This window comes from Pristiophorus japonicus, chromosome 6, assembly GCF_044704955.1.
Source record: "Pristiophorus japonicus isolate sPriJap1 chromosome 6, sPriJap1.hap1, whole genome shotgun sequence".
Classification (NCBI taxonomy): domain Eukaryota; kingdom Metazoa; phylum Chordata; class Chondrichthyes; family Pristiophoridae; genus Pristiophorus; species Pristiophorus japonicus.
The window spans coordinates 127,464,439-127,483,980 of record NC_091982.1 but is presented as its reverse complement, the minus strand read 5'-3'; the positions used below and the strand labels follow the sequence as shown (position 1 = coordinate 127,483,980).

At 64.8% G+C, this 19,542-nt stretch overlaps 1 protein-coding gene across 3 annotated transcripts in view; it reads left to right on the top strand.

The window, feature by feature from the left end:
• LOC139265241 (gamma-aminobutyric acid receptor subunit gamma-4-like) overlaps window positions 1-19,542 on the top strand; it is a 707,225-nt gene that overhangs the window by 635,316 nt on the left and 52,367 nt on the right. The window lies entirely within an intron of this gene.

Genomic DNA, 19,542 nt, shown 5'->3' with positions numbered 1-19,542 from the left:
TTCCAGGTCTGAGTCAATTCCCGGCCACCATACATGTGACCGGGTAATGGCCTTCATTAGCACGATGCCAGGGTACTCGCTGTGGACCTCCTGGGGGCACGCTCTGTGTGCGGGTGCCCAATCCCCAGTCAGAACACATTTCTTTTTCATGGACAGAAGGGGGTCTCTGTTGGTCCATATTTTGATCTGGCGAGCTGTGATAGGGGAACCTGCGATGTCAAAAGCCTCAACGGCCATGACCATCTCAGCGCTTTACTCCGACGCCCCCTCCGTGGTGGCCAGTGGGAGCCTGCTGAGCGCATCAGCGCAATTTTCGGTGCCTGACCGGTGCCGTATGGTGTAGTCATACACAGCCAGCATGAGGGCCCATCGCTGTATGCGAGCTGACGCATTGGCATTGACAGTCTTCATGTCGGACAACAGGGATGTTAACGGCTTGTGGTCCGTCTCTAATTCGAACCGTCTTGCTAAAAGGTACTGGTGCATTTTTTTCACCCCGTAAACACAAGCGAGTGCTTCCTTTTCGACCATGCCATATCCATGCTCTGCCTGGGAGAGCGACCTGGAGTCATAAGCCACGGGTTGGAGTCGGCCTTCATCATTACCCTGCTGCAACACACACCCAACCCCGTAGGATGATGCATCACACGTTAAAACCAGTTTTTTACAGGGGTCGTACAAGGTCAACAGCTTGTTAGAACTATGCAGGTTCCTCTCCCTATTGAAAGCCCGTTCTTGACAGTCCCCCCAAAACCATTCACAATCTTTACGCAGGAGCACGTGTAATGGCTCCAACAATGTGCTTAAGTTCAGCAGTAAGTTCCCGAAATAGTTCACAAGTCCCAGGAATGATCGCAACTCCGATGTGTTGCCGGGCCTGGGTACACGACGATCGCTTCCGTTTTGGATTCGGTAACCCTCCTGCCCAAAAACGCGACCTCTGAGGCCAAAAACACACACTTGGCCTTTTTCAGCCGCAAGCCTACCCGGTCCAGTCGGCGTAGCACCTCCTCCAGGTTGTGGAGTGTTCCTCGGTGTCTCGACCCATTATTAAGATGTCGTCTTGGAATATGATTGTTCCAGGAATGGATTTGAGCAAGCTTTCCATGTTCCGCTGAAAGATAGCTGCCGCCGAACGAATGCCAAATGGACACCTGTTGTAGATAAATAATCCCTTGTGCGTCGTGATGGTGGTCAGAAGCTTGGATTCTTCAGCCAGTTCCTGAGTCATGTAGGCCAAAGTGAGGTCCAACTTCGTGAACAGCTTGCCACTTGCCAGCGTGGCAAAAAGGTCCTCCGCTCTCGGGAGCGGGTATTGGTCCTGCAGGGACACTCGGTTGATGGTGGCCTTATAGTCGCCACAAATCCTGACCGAACCATCCGCTTTAAGGACAGCAACGATGGGGCTTGCCCAGTCACTGAATTCCATGGACGAAATTATGCCCTCACTGAGCAGCCTGCCCAATTCACTTTCAATTTTCTCACGCATCGCATATGGCACCGCTCTGGCTTTGTGGTGCACTGGTCTGGCGTCCGGGGTGATGCGTATCACTACGTTCGTGCCCTTGAAAGTTCCGACACCGGGTTGAAACAGTGACCTGAATTTTTGTAGGACCTGTGAGCATGAAGCTCGCTCCACAGATGAAATGGCGTGCACATCCCCCCATTCCCAGTTCATCTCAGCTAGCCAGCTCCTCCCCAAAAGCGCGGGGCCATTAGCCGGGACAACCCAGAGTGGTAGCCGGTTCTGTGATCCACGATGTGTTACCATTAAGTTTGCACTGCCTAGCACTAGGATGATCTCTTTGGTGTATGTCTATAGCTGCATGTCAATGCGTTCCAGTTTGGGCCTGCTAGCTCTGTGTGGCCATAGTCTCTCAAATTGTTGGGCGCTCATAAGTTACTGGCTAGCTCCCGTATCCAGCTCCATGTGCACCGGGATGCCATTCAGTAAGACTTTCATCATCATAGGTGGCGTTTTGGTGTATGAGCTGTGGACGTCAGCCACATGAACCCGCTGAACCTCAGCATCCATGGTTTTGCCCCAAGCATCATCCTGCATTGCAGACCCCTCGTCTGGTTCCTCTGTCTCGTAGATTAGCCTCGCTACAGCCTTTCTGCACATTCTGGCCAAATGTCCACTGACGTTACAATTCCTACAGATAAATTGCTGGAACCTGCAGCTTTTCGCAGTATGTCTACCCCCGCATCTCCAGCATGAGCTGAGATTGTTGTTAACCAAAGGACTGTGACCAGATATTCCTTTCTGATTGTCCCTTTGGTTGTTTCTAAGCACTCTGGTGGTGGGTGTCAATGGTCCCATCACAGGACGCATTGTTCCTCGAGATGGCGTGAATTGCAGATCCCCTTTCCATTGTCCCTGTTGCTGGCACACCCTATGGTCTGTTGCTGCCTGGGCAGTTTCGAAATGCTCTTGCCTGCCTGCGGGGTCCTGAGCCGCATTCACCATGTTAACTCCCTGGTTCATCGCCACGTTGGAACCAAGGCTGCGCGCGTAAATTAGCTTGGTCTCCTTTTCCCCTGCCATGAAGGTCTGAGCTATCAATGCCACCCCTTCTAAAGTCAAGTCCTTGGTCTCGATGAGCTTCCTGAAAATCCTGGCATGATTAATGCCCTCAATGAAGAAATCCCTTAACATCTCCCCCCTGCAGGCGTCCGTGAACTTACAGAGGCTGGCCAAGCGCCGCAGGTCCGCAACGAAGTCCGAGATGTTTTGTCCCTCCCGATGGTGGTGTGTATAGAACCGGTGCCGGGCCATGTGTACGCTACTTGCCGGCTTGAGATGTTCACTGATCAGCTGGCTGAGCTCTTCAAAGGACTTGTCCGCCGGCTTCTGGGGTTCGAGCAGGTCTTTCATCAACGCATACGTCTGTGGTCCGCAGCTGGTCAGTAGATGCGCCCTCCGCTTGTCAGCCACTGTCTCTTCCAGCCAGTCCTTCGTGACAAAGCTCTGCTGGAGCCTCTCCACAAAATCGTTCCAGTCCTCACCCATACAGTAACGTTCCTCTGTGCTACCGGTGGTCATCCTTGTGGTTCGGTGATTCCCGTTTCTCGTTGCCAAATGTGCCCCTGCACCTTGCTACAAAATCACATGAGGCATGTACTGCAGACATGGTCACTACGTGACCTTAACCTTTATTCCCAGGACCAAGGAGTGCTGACCCTGGGTGGGACCTCCCTTTAAATACCCGAATGCCCAGGTGAGGAGTGTTTCCCACAAGTTCACCCCCCTGTGGTCAAGGTGTGCATTTCTAGGATATATGTACAGTGTTACATGAAGGTTACAGTTACATACATGACAGGCCCTCCACACGGCCAATTGGGAGGCTGCCTCCTCGCTCGCTGTTGTTCATGCTCCTGTCCCTACTCCTCCTCCTCATCCTCGTTCTCCTCCTCGTCCTCCTTCTCCTTCTCATCTTCCTCCTCGTCCTACTCCTCCCCCTACTCCTCCTCAGGTGGTACGGTTATGCCAAGAGGCAATGACTGTGCCCTCATGATGGCCAGGTTGTGCAGCATGCAGCAGACGACGATAAATAAGGACACCCGCTCAGCCAAGTACTGCAGGACTTCTCCCAAGCGGTCAGGCAGCGGAACCATTGCTTCAGCACTCCGATGGTCTGCTCAATAATGTTCCTGGTGGCAGCATGGCTCTCATTGTATAAGTGCGGGGCAGGAGTGTTCAGCAATTGCGGAGGGGAGTCATGGGCCAGGTGGAGAGCGGATAGTCCTTGTCTCGCAGCAGCAAGCTGCGAGCTTGATGTGTTGGCTGGAGCAGACCTGGCACACTGGGCTGGGGCCGGGCTCCCACACTGGGCTGGAGAACAGGGCCCACACTGGGCTGGGGCAGAGCTCCTAAACTGGGCTGGGGAACAGGGCCCACACTGGGCTGGGGAAAAGCTCCCACACTGGGCTGGGGCAGAGCTCCTACACTGGGCTGGGGAACAGTGCCCAGACTGGGCTGGGGAACAGGGCCCACACTGGGCTGGGGCCGGGCTCCCACACCGGGCTGGGGAACAGCTCTCACACCAGGCTGGGGCTGGGCTCCCACACTGGGCTGGGGAACAGGGCCCACACTGGGCTGGGGAATAGAGCCCACACTGTGCTGGGGAACAGCTCCTACACTGGGCTGGGGAACAGGGCCCACACTGGGCTGGGGAAAAGCTCCCACACTGGGCTGGAGAACAGGGTCCACACTGAGCTGGGGAACAGGGCCCACACTGAGCTGGGCAACAGGGCCTACACTGGGCTGGGGAACAGCTCCCACACTGGGCTGGGGAATAGGGCCCACACTGAGCTGGGGAACAGGGCCTACACTGGGCTGAGGAACAGCTCCCACACTGGGCTGGGGAACAGGGCCCACACTGGGCTGGGGAACAGGGCCCACACTGGGCTGGGGAACAGCTCCCACACTGGGCTGGGGAACAGCTCCCACACTGGGCTGGGGAACAGGACCCACACTGGGCTCGGGCCGGGCTCCCACACTGGGCTGGGGCAGGGCTCCTACACTGGGCTGGGGATCAGGGCCCACACTGGGCAGGGGAACAGGGCCCACACTGGGCTAGGGAACAGGGCCCACACTGGGCTGGGGCTGGGCTCCCACACTGGGTTGGGGCTGGGCTTTCACACTGGGCTGGAGAGCATGGCCCACACTGAGCTGGGGAACAGCTCCCACACTGGGCTGGGGAACAGCTCCCACACTGGGCTGGGGAACAGCTCCCACACTAAGCTGGGGAACAGCTCCCACACTGGGCTGGGGAACAGGGCCCACACTGGGCTGGGGCAGAGCACCTACACTGGGCTGGGGAACAGCTCCCACACTAGGCTGGAGCCGGGCTCCCACACTGGGCTGGGGAACAGGGCCCACACTGGGCTGGGGAACAGGGCCTACACTGGGCTGGGACCGGGCTCCCACACCGGGCTGGGGAACAGCTCCCACACTAGGCTGGGGAACAGGGCCCACACTGGGCTGGGGAACAGCTCCCACACTAGGCTGGGGCCGAGCTCCCACACTGGTCTGGGGCCGGGCTCCCACACTTGGGCTGGGGCTGGGCTCCCACACTGGGCTGGGGAACAGGGCCCACACTGGGATGGGGAACAGGGCCTACACTGGGCTGGGGCCGGGCTCCCACACCGGGCTGGGGAACAGCTCCCACACTGGGCTGGGGAACAGGGCCCACACTGGGCTGGGGAACAGCTCCCACACTAGGCTGGGGCCGAGCTCCCACACTGGTCTGGGGCCGGGCTTCCACACTGGGCTGGGGCTGGGCTCCCACACTGGGCTGGGGAACAGGGCCCACACTGGGTTGGGGAACAGCTCCCACACTGGGCTGGGGCAGAGCTCCGACACTAGGCTGGGGAACAGGGCCCACACTGGGCTGGGGAACAGCTCCCACACTGGGCTGGGGCAGAGCTCCTACACTGGGCTGGGGAACAGGGCCCACACTGGGCTGGGGAACAGCTCTCACACTGGGCTGGGGAACAGGGCCCACACTGGGCTGGGGCCGAGCTCCCACACTGGGCTGGGGAACAGGGCCCACACTGGGCTGGGGAACAGGGACCGCACTGGGCTGGGGATCAGGGCCCACACTGGGCTGGGGAACAGGGCCCACACTGGGCTGGGGAACAGGGCCCACACTGGGCTGGGGAACAGGGCCCGCACTGGGCTGGGGATCAGGGCCCACACTGGGCTGGGGAACAGGGCCCACACTGGGCTGGGGAACAGGGCTCACACTGGGCTGGGGAACAGCTCCCACACTGGGCTGGGGAACAGCTCCCACATTGGGCTGGGGAACAGGGCCCACACTGGGCTGGGGAACAGGGACCGCACTGGGCTGGGGATCAGGGCCCACACTGGGCTGGGGAACAGGGCCCACACTGGGCTGGGGAACAGGGCCCACACTGGGCTGGGGAACAGGGCCCGCACTGGGCTGGGGATCAGGGCCCACACTGGGCTGGGGAACAGGGCCCACACTGGGCTGGGGAACAGGGCTCACACTGGGCTGGGGAACAGCTCCCACACTGGGCTGGGGAACAGCTCCCACAGTGGGCTGGGGAACAGGGCCCACACTGAGCTGGGGAACAGCTCCCACACTAGGCTGGGGCCGAGCTCCCACACTGGTCTGGGGCCGGGCTCCCACACTGGGCTGGGGCTGGGCTCCCACACTGGGCTGGGGAACAGGGCCCACACTGGGCTGGGGAACAGCTCCCACACTGGGCTGGGGCAGAGCTCCTACACTGGGCTGGGGAACAGGGCCCACACTGGGCTGGGGAAAAGCTCTCACACTGGGCTGGGGCAGTGCTCCTACACTGGGCTGGGGAACAGGGCCCAGACTGGGCTGGGGAACAGCTCTCACACTGGGCTGGGGAACAGGGCCCACACTGGGCTGGGGAACAGCTCCCACACTGGGCTGAGGAATAGGGCCCACAATGGGCTGGGGAACAGCTCCCACACTAGGCTGGGGCCGAGCTCCCACACTGGTCTGGGGCCGGGCTCCCACACTGGGCTGGGGCTGGGCTCCCACACTGGGCTGGGGAACAGGGCCCACACTGGGCTGGGGAACAGCTCCCACACTGGGCTGGGGCAGAGCTCCTACACTGGGCTGGGGAACAGGGCCCACACTGGGCTGGTGAAAAGCTCCCACACTGGGCTGGGGCAGAGCTCCTACACTGGGCTGGGGAACAGGGCCCAGACTGGGCTGGGGAACAGCTCTCACACTGGGCTGGGGAACAGGGCTCACACTGGGCTGGGGCCGGGCTCCCACACCGGGCTGGGGAACAGCTCTCACACCAGGCTGGGGCTGGGCTCCCACACTGGGCTGGGGCTGGGCTCCCACACTGGGCTGGGGAACAGCTCCCACACTGGGCTGGGGCAGAGCTCCTACACTGGGCTGGGGAACAGGGCCCACACTGGGCTGGGGAAAAGCTCCCACAATGGGCTGGGGAACAGGGCCCACACTGGGCTGGGGAACAGCTCCCACACTGGGCTGGGGAACAGCTCCCACACTGGGCTGGGGAACAGGACCCACACTGGGCTCGGGCCGGGCTCCCACACTGGGCTGGGGCAGGGCTCCTACACTGGGCTGGGGATCAGGGCCCACACTGGGCAGGGGAACAGGGCCCACACTGGGCTATGGAACAGGGCCCACACTGGGCTGGGGCTGGGCTCCCACACTGGGTTGGGGCTGGGCTTTCACACTGGGCTGGAGAGCATGGCCCACACTGGGCTGGGGAACAGCTCCCACACTGGGCTGGGGAACAGCTCCCACACTGGGCTGGGGAACAGCTCCCACACTGGGCTGGGGAACAGCTCCCACACTGGGCTGGGGAACAGGGCCCACACTGGGCTGGGGCAGAGCACCTACACTGGGCTGGGGAACAGCTCCCACACTAGGCTGGATCCGGGCTCCCACACTGGTCTGGGGAACAGGGCCCACACTGGGCTGGGGAACAGGGCCTACACTGGGCTAGGGCCGGGCTCCCACACCGGGCTGGAGAACAGGGCCCACACTAGGCTGGGGAACAGCTCCCACACTGGGCTGGAGAACAGGGTCCACACTGGGCTGGGGAACAGGGCCCACACTGGGCTGGGGAACAGGGCCCACACTGGGCTGGGGAACGGGGCCCACACTGGACTGGGGAACAGGGCCCACACTGGACTGGGGAACAGCTCCCACACTGGGCTGAGGAATAGGGCCCACAATGGGCTGGGGAACAGCTCCCACACTGGGCTGGGGAACAGGGCCCACACTGGGCTGGGAACAGGGTCCACACTAGGCTGGAGCCGGGCTCCCACACTGGGCTGGGGAACAGGGCCCACACTGGGCTGGGGAACAGGGCCTACACTGGGCTGGGGCCTGGCTCCCACACCGGGCTGGGGAACAGGGCCCACACTGGGCTGGGGAACAGCTCCCACACTGGGCTGGAGAACAGGGTCCACACTGGGCTGGGGAACAGGGCCCACACTGGGCTGGGGAACAGCTCCCACACTGGGCTGGGGAACAGGGCCCACACTGGGCTGGGGAACGGGGCCCACACTGGACTGGGGAACAGGGCCCACACTGGGCTGGGGAACAGCTCCCACACTGGGCTGGGGAACAGGGCCCACAATGGGCTGGGGAACAGCTCCCACACTGGGCTGGGGAACAGGGCCCACACTGGGCTGGGAACAGGGTCCACACTAGGCTGGAGCCGGGCTCCCACACTGGGCTGGGGAACAGGGCCCACACTGGGCTGGGGAACAGGGCCTACACTGGGCTGGGGCCTGGCTCCCACACCGGGCTGGGGAACAGGGCCCACACTGAGCTGGGGAACAGCTCCCACACTGGGCTGGAGAACAGGGTCCACACTGGGCTGGGGAACAGGGCCCACACTGGGCTGGGGAACAGCTCCCACACTGGGCTGGAGAACAGGGTCCACACTGGGCTGGGGAACAGGGCCCACACTGGGCTGGGGAACAGGGTCCACACTGGGCTGGGGAACAGGGCCCACACTGGACTGGGGAACAGGGCCCACACTGGGCTGGGGAACAGCTCCCACACTGGGCTGAGGAATAGGGCCCACACTGGGCTGGGGAACAGCTCCCACACTGGGCTGGGGAACATCTCCCACACTGGGCTGGGGAACAGCTCCCACACTGGGCTGGGGAACAGGGCTCCCATACTGGGCTGGGGAAGAGGGCTCTCACACTGGGCTGAGGCTGGGCTCCCACACTGGGCTGGAGAACAGGGTCCACACTGGGCTGGGGAACAGGGCCCACACTGGGCTGGGGAACAGCTCCCACACTGGTCTGGAGAACAGGGTCCACACTGGGCTGGGGAACAGGGCCCACACTGGGCTGGGGAAGAGGGCCCACACTGGACTGGGGAACAGGGCCCACACTGGACTGGGGAACAGGGCTCACACTGGACTGGGGAACAGGGCCCACACTGGGCTGGGGAACAGCTCCCACACTGGGCTGAGGAATAGGGCCCACACTAGGCTGGAGCCGGGCTCCCACACTGGGCTGGGGAACAGGGCCCAAACTGGGCTGGGGAACAGGGCCTACACTGGGCTGGGGCCTGGCTCCCACACCGGGCTGGGGAACAGGGCCCACACTGGGCTGGGGAACAGCTCCCACACTGGGCTGGAGAACAGGGTCCACACTGGGCTGGGGAACAGGGCCCACACTGGGCTGGGGAACAGGGTCCACACTGGGCTGGGGAACAGGGCCCACACTGGACTGGGGAACAGGGCCCACACTGGGCTGGGGAACAGCTCCCACACTGGGCTGAGGAATAGGGCCCACACTGGGCTGGGGAACAGCTCCCACACTGGGCTGGGGAACAGGGTCCACACTGGGCTGGGAACAGGGCCCACACTGGGCTGGGGAACAGGGCCCACACTGGGCTGGGGAAAAGCTCCCACACTGGGCTGGGGCAGAGCTCCTACACTGGGCTGGGGAACAGTGCCCAGACTGGGCTGGGGAACAGGGCCCACACTGGGCTGGGGCCGGGCTCCCACACCGGGCTGGGGAACAGCTCTCACACCAGGCTGGGGCTGGGCTCCCACACTGGGCTGGGGAACAGGGCCCACACTGGGCTGGGGAATAGAGCCCACACTGTGCTGGGGAACAGCTCCTACACTGGGCTGGGGAACAGGGCCCACACTGGGCTGGGGAAAAGCTCCCACACTGGGCTGGAGAACAGGGTCCACACTGAGCTGGGGAACAGGGCCCACACTGAGCTGGGCAACAGGGCCTACACTGGGCTGGGGAACAGCTCCCACACTGGGCTGGGGAATAGGGCCCACACTGAGCTGGGGAACAGGGCCTACACTGGGCTGAGGAACAGCTCCCACACTGGGCTGGGGAACAGGGCCCACACTGGGCTGGGGAACAGGGCCCACACTGGGCTGGGGAACAGCTCCCACACTGGGCTGGGGAACAGCTCCCACACTGGGCTGGGGAACAGGACCCACACTGGGCTCGGGCCGGGCTCCCACACTGGGCTGGGGCAGGGCTCCTACACTGGGCTGGGGATCAGGGCCCACACTGGGCAGGGGAACAGGGCCCACACTGGGCTAGGGAACAGGGCCCACACTGGGCTGGGGCTGGGCTCCCACACTGGGTTGGGGCTGGGCTTTCACACTGGGCTGGAGAGCATGGCCCACACTGAGCTGGGGAACAGCTCCCACACTGGGCTGGGGAACAGCTCCCACACTGGGCTGGGGAACAGCTCCCACACTAAGCTGGGGAACAGCTCCCACACTGGGCTGGGGAACAGGGCCCACACTGGGCTGGGGCAGAGCACCTACACTGGGCTGGGGAACAGCTCCCACACTAGGCTGGAGCCGGGCTCCCACACTGGGCTGGGGAACAGGGCCCACACTGGGCTGGGGAACAGGGCCTACACTGGGCTGGGACCGGGCTCCCACACCGGGCTGGGGAACAGCTCCCACACTAGGCTGGGGAACAGGGCCCACACTGGGCTGGGGAACAGCTCCCACACTAGGCTGGGGCCGAGCTCCCACACTGGTCTGGGGCCGGGCTCCCACACTTGGGCTGGGGCTGGGCTCCCACACTGGGCTGGGGAACAGGGCCCACACTGGGATGGGGAACAGGGCCTACACTGGGCTGGGGCCGGGCTCCCACACCGGGCTGGGGAACAGCTCCCACACTGGGCTGGGGAACAGGGCCCACACTGGGCTGGGGAACAGCTCCCACACTAGGCTGGGGCCGAGCTCCCACACTGGTCTGGGGCCGGGCTTCCACACTGGGCTGGGGCTGGGCTCCCACACTGGGCTGGGGAACAGGGCCCACACTGGGTTGGGGAACAGCTCCCACACTGGGCTGGGGCAGAGCTCCGACACTAGGCTGGGGAACAGGGCCCACACTGGGCTGGGGAACAGCTCCCACACTGGGCTGGGGCAGAGCTCCTACACTGGGCTGGGGAACAGGGCCCACACTGGGCTGGGGAACAGCTCTCACACTGGGCTGGGGAACAGGGCCCACACTGGGCTGGGGCCGAGCTCCCACACTGGGCTGGGGAACAGGGCCCACACTGGGCTGGGGAACAGGGACCGCACTGGGCTGGGGATCAGGGCCCACACTGGGCTGGGGAACAGGGCCCACACTGGGCTGGGGAACAGGGCCCACACTGGGCTGGGGAACAGGGCCCGCACTGGGCTGGGGATCAGGGCCCACACTGGGCTGGGGAACAGGGCCCACACTGGGCTGGGGAACAGGGCTCACACTGGGCTGGGGAACAGCTCCCACACTGGGCTGGGGAACAGCTCCCACATTGGGCTGGGGAACAGGGCCCACACTGGGCTGGGGAACAGGGACCGCACTGGGCTGGGGATCAGGGCCCACACTGGGCTGGGGAACAGGGCCCACACTGGGCTGGGGAACAGGGCCCACACTGGGCTGGGGAACAGGGCCCGCACTGGGCTGGGGATCAGGGCCCACACTGGGCTGGGGAACAGGGCCCACACTGGGCTGGGGAACAGGGCTCACACTGGGCTGGGGAACAGCTCCCACACTGGGCTGGGGAACAGCTCCCACAGTGGGCTGGGGAACAGGGCCCACACTGAGCTGGGGAACAGCTCCCACACTAGGCTGGGGCCGAGCTCCCACACTGGTCTGGGGCCGGGCTCCCACACTGGGCTGGGGCTGGGCTCCCACACTGGGCTGGGGAACAGGGCCCACACTGGGCTGGGGAACAGCTCCCACACTGGGCTGGGGCAGAGCTCCTACACTGGGCTGGGGAACAGGGCCCACACTGGGCTGGGGAAAAGCTCTCACACTGGGCTGGGGCAGTGCTCCTACACTGGGCTGGGGAACAGGGCCCAGACTGGGCTGGGGAACAGCTCTCACACTGGGCTGGGGAACAGGGCCCACACTGGGCTGGGGAACAGCTCCCACACTGGGCTGAGGAATAGGGCCCACAATGGGCTGGGGAACAGCTCCCACACTAGGCTGGGGCCGAGCTCCCACACTGGTCTGGGGCCGGGCTCCCACACTGGGCTGGGGCTGGGCTCCCACACTGGGCTGGGGAACAGGGCCCACACTGGGCTGGGGAACAGCTCCCACACTGGGCTGGGGCAGAGCTCCTACACTGGGCTGGGGAACAGGGCCCACACTGGGCTGGTGAAAAGCTCCCACACTGGGCTGGGGCAGAGCTCCTACACTGGGCTGGGGAACAGGGCCCAGACTGGGCTGGGGAACAGCTCTCACACTGGGCTGGGGAACAGGGCTCACACTGGGCTGGGGCCGGGCTCCCACACCGGGCTGGGGAACAGCTCTCACACCAGGCTGGGGCTGGGCTCCCACACTGGGCTGGGGCTGGGCTCCCACACTGGGCTGGGGAACAGCTCCCACACTGGGCTGGGGCAGAGCTCCTACACTGGGCTGGGGAACAGGGCCCACACTGGGCTGGGGAAAAGCTCCCACAATGGGCTGGGGAACAGGGCCCACACTGGGCTGGGGAACAGCTCCCACACTGGGCTGGGGAACAGCTCCCACACTGGGCTGGGGAACAGGACCCACACTGGGCTCGGGCCGGGCTCCCACACTGGGCTGGGGCAGGGCTCCTACACTGGGCTGGGGATCAGGGCCCACACTGGGCAGGGGAACAGGGCCCACACTGGGCTATGGAACAGGGCCCACACTGGGCTGGGGCTGGGCTCCCACACTGGGTTGGGGCTGGGCTTTCACACTGGGCTGGAGAGCATGGCCCACACTGGGCTGGGGAACAGCTCCCACACTGGGCTGGGGAACAGCTCCCACACTGGGCTGGGGAACAGCTCCCACACTGGGCTGGGGAACAGCTCCCACACTGGGCTGGGGAACAGGGCCCACACTGGGCTGGGGCAGAGCACCTACACTGGGCTGGGGAACAGCTCCCACACTAGGCTGGATCCGGGCTCCCACACTGGTCTGGGGAACAGGGCCCACACTGGGCTGGGGAACAGGGCCTACACTGGGCTAGGGCCGGGCTCCCACACCGGGCTGGAGAACAGGGCCCACACTAGGCTGGGGAACAGCTCCCACACTGGGCTGGAGAACAGGGTCCACACTGGGCTGGGGAACAGGGCCCACACTGGGCTGGGGAACAGGGCCCACACTGGGCTGGGGAACGGGGCCCACACTGGACTGGGGAACAGGGCCCACACTGGACTGGGGAACAGCTCCCACACTGGGCTGAGGAATAGGGCCCACAATGGGCTGGGGAACAGGGCCCACACTGAGCTGGGGAACAGCTCCCACACTAGGCTGGGGCCGAGCTCCCACACTGGTCTGGGGCCGGGCTCCCACACTGGGCTGGGGCTGGGCTCCCACACTGGGCTGGGGAACAGGGCCCACACTGGGCTGGGGAACAGCTCCCACACTGGGCTGGGGCAGAGCTCCTACACTGGGCTGGGGAACAGGGCCCACACTGGGCTGGGGAAAAGCTCTCACACTGGGCTGGGGCAGTGCTCCTACACTGGGCTGGGGAACAGGGCCCAGACTGGGCTGGGGAACAGCTCTCACACTGGGCTGGGGAACAGGGCCCACACTGGGCTGGGGAACAGCTCCCACACTGGGCTGAGGAATAGGGCCCACAATGGGCTGGGGAACAGCTCCCACACTAGGCTGGGGCCGAGCTCCCACACTGGTCTGGGGCCGGGCTCCCACACTGGGCTGGGGCTGGGCTCCCACACTGGGCTGGGGAACAGGGCCCACACTGGGCTGGGGAACAGCTCCCACACTGGGCTGGGGCAGAGCTCCTACACTGGGCTGGGGAACAGGGCCCACACTGGGCTGGTGAAAAGCTCCCACACTGGGCTGGGGCAGAGCTCCTACACTGGGCTGGGGAACAGGGCCCAGACTGGGCTGGGGAACAGCTCTCACACTGGGCTGGGGAACAGGGCTCACACTGGGCTGGGGCCGGGCTCCCACACCGGGCTGGGGAACAGCTCTCACACCAGGCTGGGGCTGGGCTCCCACACTGGGCTGGGGCTGGGCTCCCACACTGGGCTGGGGAACAGCTCCCACACTGGGCTGGGGCAGAGCTCCTACACTGGGCTGGGGAACAGGGCCCACACTGGGCTGGGGAAAAGCTCCCACAATGGGCTGGGGAACAGGGCCCACACTGGGCTGGGGAACAGCTCCCACACTGGGCTGGGGAACAGCTCCCACACTGGGCTGGGGAACAGGACCCACACTGGGCTCGGGCCGGGCTCCCACACTGGGCTGGGGCAGGGCTCCTACACTGGGCTGGGGATCAGGGCCCACACTGGGCAGGGGAACAGGGCCCACACTGGGCTATGGAACAGGGCCCACACTGGGCTGGGGCTGGGCTCCCACACTGGGTTGGGGCTGGGCTTTCACACTGGGCTGGAGAGCATGGCCCACACTGGGCTGGGGAACAGCTCCCACACTGGGCTGGGGAACAGCTCCCACACTGGGCTGGGGAACAGCTCCCACACTGGGCTGGGGAACAGCTCCCACACTGGGCTGGGGAACAGGGCCCACACTGGGCTGGGGCAGAGCACCTACACTGGGCTGGGGAACAGCTCCCACACTAGGCTGGATCCGGGCTCCCACACTGGTCTGGGGAACAGGGCCCACACTGGGCTGGGGAACAGGGCCTACACTGGGCTAGGGCCGGGCTCCCACACCGGGCTGGAGAACAGGGCCCACACTAGGCTGGGGAACAGCTCCCACACTGGGCTGGAGAACAGGGTCCACACTGGGCTGGGGAACAGGGCCCACACTGGGCTGGGGAACAGGGCCCACACTGGGCTGGGGAACGGGGCCCACACTGGACTGGGGAACAGGGCCCACACTGGACTGGGGAACAGCTCCCACACTGGGCTGAGGAATAGGGCCCACAATGGGCTGGGGAACAGCTCCCACACTGGGCTGGGGAACAGGGCCCACACTGGGCTGGGAACAGGGTCCACACTAGGCTGGAGCCGGGCTCCCACACTGGGCTGGGGAACAGGGCCCACACTGGGCTGGGGAACAGGGCCTACACTGGGCTGGGGCCTGGCTCCCACACCGGGCTGGGGAACAGGGCCCACACTGGGCTGGGGAACAGCTCCCACACTGGGCTGGAGAACAGGGTCCACACTGGGCTGGGGAACAGGGCCCACACTGGGCTGGGGAACAGCTCCCACACTGGGCTGGGGAACAGGGCCCACACTGGGCTGGGGAACGGGGCCCACACTGGACTGGGGAACAGGGCCCACACTGGGCTGGGGAACAGCTCCCACACTGGGCTGGGGAACAGGGCCCACAATGGGCTGGGGAACAGCTCCCACACTGGGCTGGGGAACAGGGCCCACACTGGGCTGGGAACAGGGTCCACACTAGGCTGGAGCCGGGCTCCCACACTGGGCTGGGGAACAGGGCCCACACTGGGCTGGGGAACAGGGCCTACACTGGGCTGGGGCCTGGCTCCCACACCGGGCTGGGGAACAGGGCCCACACTGAGCTGGGGAACAGCTCCCACACTGGGCTGGAGAACAGGGTCCACACTGGGCTGGGGAACAGGGCCCACACTGGGCTGGGGAACAGCTCCCACACTGGGCTGGAGAACAGGGTCCACACTGGGCTGGGGAACAGGGCCCACACTGGGCTGGGGAACAGGGTCCACACTGGGCTGGGGAACAGGGCCCACACTGGACTGGGGAACAGGGCCCACACTGGGCTGGGGAACAGCTCCCACACTGGGCTGAGGAATAGGGCCCACACTGGGCTGGGGAACAGCTCCCACACTGGGCTGGGGAACATCTCCCACACTGGGCTGGGGAACAGCTCCCACACTGGGCTGGGGAACAGGGCTCCCATACTGGGCTGGGGAAGAGGGCTCTCACACTGGGCTGAGGCTGGGCTCCCACACTGGGCTGGAGAACAGGGTCCACACTGGGCTGGGGAACAGGGCCCACACTGGGCTGGGGAACAGCTCCCACACTGGTCTGGAGAACAGGGTCCACACTGGGCTGGGGAACAGGGCCCACACTGGGCTGGGGAAGAGGGCCCACACTGGACTGGGGAACAGGGCCCACACTGGACTGGGGAACAGGGCTCACACTGGACTGGGGAACAGGGCCCACACTGGGCTGGGGAACAGCTCCCACACTGGGCTGAGGAATAGGGCCCACACTAGGCTGGAGCCGGGCTCCCACACTGGGCTGGGGAACAGGGCCCAAACTGGGCTGGGGAACAGGGCCTACACTGGGCTGGGGCCTGGCTCCCACACCGGGCTGGGGAACAGGGCCCACACTGGGCTGGGGAACAGCTCCCACACTGGGCTGGAGAACAGGGTCCACACTGGGCTGGGGAACAGGGCCCACACTGGGCTGGGGAACAGCTCCCACACTGGGCTGGAGAACAGGGTCCACACTGGGCTGGGGAACAGGGCCCACACTGGGCTGGGGAACAGGGTCCACACTGGGCTGGGGAACAGGGCCCACACTGGACTGGGGAACAGGGCCCACACTGGGCTGGGGAACAGCTCCCACACTGGGCTGAGGAATAGGGCCCACACTGGGCTGGGGAACAGCTCCCACACTGGGCTGGGGAACAGGGTCCACACTGGGCTGGGAACAGGGCCCACACTGGGCTGGGGAATAGGGCCCACACCGAGCAGGGGAACAGGGCCGACAATGGGCTGGGGAACAGCTCCCACACTGGGCTGGGGAACAGGGCCCACACTGGGCTGGGAACAGGGCCCACACTAGGCTGGAGCCGGGCTCCCACACTGGGCTGGGGAACAGGGCCCACACTGGGCTGGGGAACAGGGCCTACACTGGGCTGGGGCCTGGCTCCCACACCGGGCTGGGGAACAGGGCCCACACTGGGCTGGGGAACAGCTCCCACACTGGGCTGGAGAACAGGGTCCACACTGGGCTGGGGAACAGGGCCCACACTGGGCTGGGGAACAGCTCCCACACTGGGCTGGAGAACAGGGTCCACACTGGGCTGGGGAACAGGGCCCACACTGGGCTGGGGAACAGGGTCCACACTGGGCTGGGGAACAGGGCCCACACTGGACTGGGGAACAGGGCCCACACTGGGCTGGGGAACAGCTCCCACACTGGGCTGAGGAATAGGGCCCACACTGGGCTGGGGAACAGCTCCCACACTGGGCTGGGGAACAGGGCCTACACTGGGCTGGGGAACAGCTCCCACACTGGGCTGCGGAATAGGGCCCACAATGAGCTGGGGAACAGGGCCTACACTGGGCTGGGGAACAGCTCCCACACTGGGCTGGGGAACAGGGCCCACACTGGGCTGGGGCAGGGCTCCTACACTGGGCTGGGGATCTGGGCCCACACTGGGCTGGGGAACAGGGCCCACACTGGGCTAGGGAACAGGGCCCACACTGGGCTGGGGCTGGGCTCCCATACTGGGCTGGGGCTGGGCTTCCACACTGGGCTGGAGAGCATGGCCCACACTGAGCTGGGGAACAGCTCCCACACTGGGCTGGGGAACATCTCCCACACTGGGCTGGGGAACAGCTCCCACACTGGGCTGGGGAACAGGGCTCCCATACTGGGCTGGGGAAGAGGGCTCCCACACTGGGCTGAGGCTGGGCTCCCACACTGGGCTGGAGAACAGGGTCCACACTGGGCTGGGGAACAGGGCCCACACTGGGCTGGGGAACAGCTCCCACACTGGGCTGGAGAACAGGGTCCACACTGGGCTGGGGAACAGGGCCCACACTGGGCTGGGGAAGAGGGCCCACACTGGACTGGGGAACAGGGCCCACACTGGACTGGGGAACAGGGCCCACAGTGGACTGGGGAACAGGGCTCACACTGGGCTGGGGAACAGCTCCCACACTGGGCTGAGGAATAGGGCCCACACTGGGCTGGGGAACAGCTCCCACACTGGGCTGGGGAACAGGGCCCACACTGGGCTGGGGAACAGGGCCCACACTGGGCTGGGGAATAGGGCCCACACTGAGCAGGGGAACAGGGCCTATACTGGGCTGGGGAACAGCTCCCACACTGGGCTGGGGAATAGGGCCCACACTGGGCTGGGGCAGGGCTCCTACACTGGGCTTGGGATCAGGGCCCACACTGGGCTGGGGAACAGGGCCCACACTGGGCTAGGGAACAGGGCCCACACTGGGCTGGGGAACAGCTCCCACACTGGGCTGAGGAATAGGGCCCACACTGGGCTGGGGAACAGCTCCCACACTGGGCTGGGGAACAGGGCCCACACTGGGCTGGGGAACAGGGCCCACACTGGGCTGGGGAATAGGGCCCACACTGAGCAGGGGAACAGGGCCTATACTGGGCTGGGGAACAGCTCCCACACTGGGCTGGGGAATAGGGCCCACACTGGGCTGGGGCAGGGCTCCTACACTGGGCTTGGGATCAGGGCCCACACTGGGCTGGGGAACAGGGCCCACACTGGGCTAGGGAACAGGGCCCACACTGGGCTGGGGCTGGGCTCCCACACTGGGCTGGGGCTGGGCTTCCACACTGGGCTGGAGAGCATGGCCCACACTGAGCTGGGGAACAGCTCCCACACTGAGCTGGGGAACAGCTCCCACACTGGGCTGGGGAACAGGGCCCACACTGGGCTAGGGAACAGGGCCCACACTGGGCTGGGGCTGGGCTCCCACACTGGGCTGGGGCTGGGCTTCCACACTAGGCTGGAGAGCATGGCCCACACTGAGCTGGGGAACAGCTCCCACACTGGGCTGGGGCACAGCTCCCACACTGGGCTGGGGAACAGCTCCCACACTGGGCTGGGGTCGGGCTCCCACAGTGGGCTGGGGAACAGCTCCCACACTGGGCTGGGGAACAGGGCTCCCATACTGGGCTGGGGAAGAGGGCTCCCACACTGGGCTGAGGCTGGGCTCCCACACTGGGCTGAGGCTGGGCTCCCACACTGGGCTGGGGAACAGCTCCCACACTGGGCTGGGGAACAGGGCTCCCACACTGGGCTGGGGTCGGGCTCCCACAGTGGGCTGGGGAACAGCTCCCACACTGGGCTGGGGAACAGGGCTCCCACACTGGCCTAGGGAACAGGGCCCACACTGGGCTGGGGCATCACTGGCACACTTTTGTATTCAGGTCACCACACAGGTTGTCTGTATTCAGGTCACTATACCTCTCACTCTCTCTGTATTCAATAACTGTACCCCTGCCAGGATCTCTGTTCTCAAGGGTGTTTTGAACTGACGCCAATTCTTAGCCTTTAAAAACTGGGCCCCATTTTAATTTGGGGCCTGTATTATATGTTGAGATTTTCAGCTTTCACTGATGACCTTTCCTTCTCCATGTGACTGCAGTGTGGTTTTATGGCCAGCTTTGCTGCAGCATCAAAACGTTCCACCTGTGGATTCCGGGCTCTCCTCCCAATAATGAAAGTTTGAAAATAAAGTGTTTAATGAGAGGACTGCAGGCAATGCTCGCAGTACAGGGCACCAGCCCAGTGATCGGTGAAGGGAGGGTAAATCAGGGAGATGTGTAACAGCAGGCTCGGGGTTTGGGAGGACGGAGAGATGGAGGGAGACGGGGAGCTCTGTCGTGCGGAGGGCT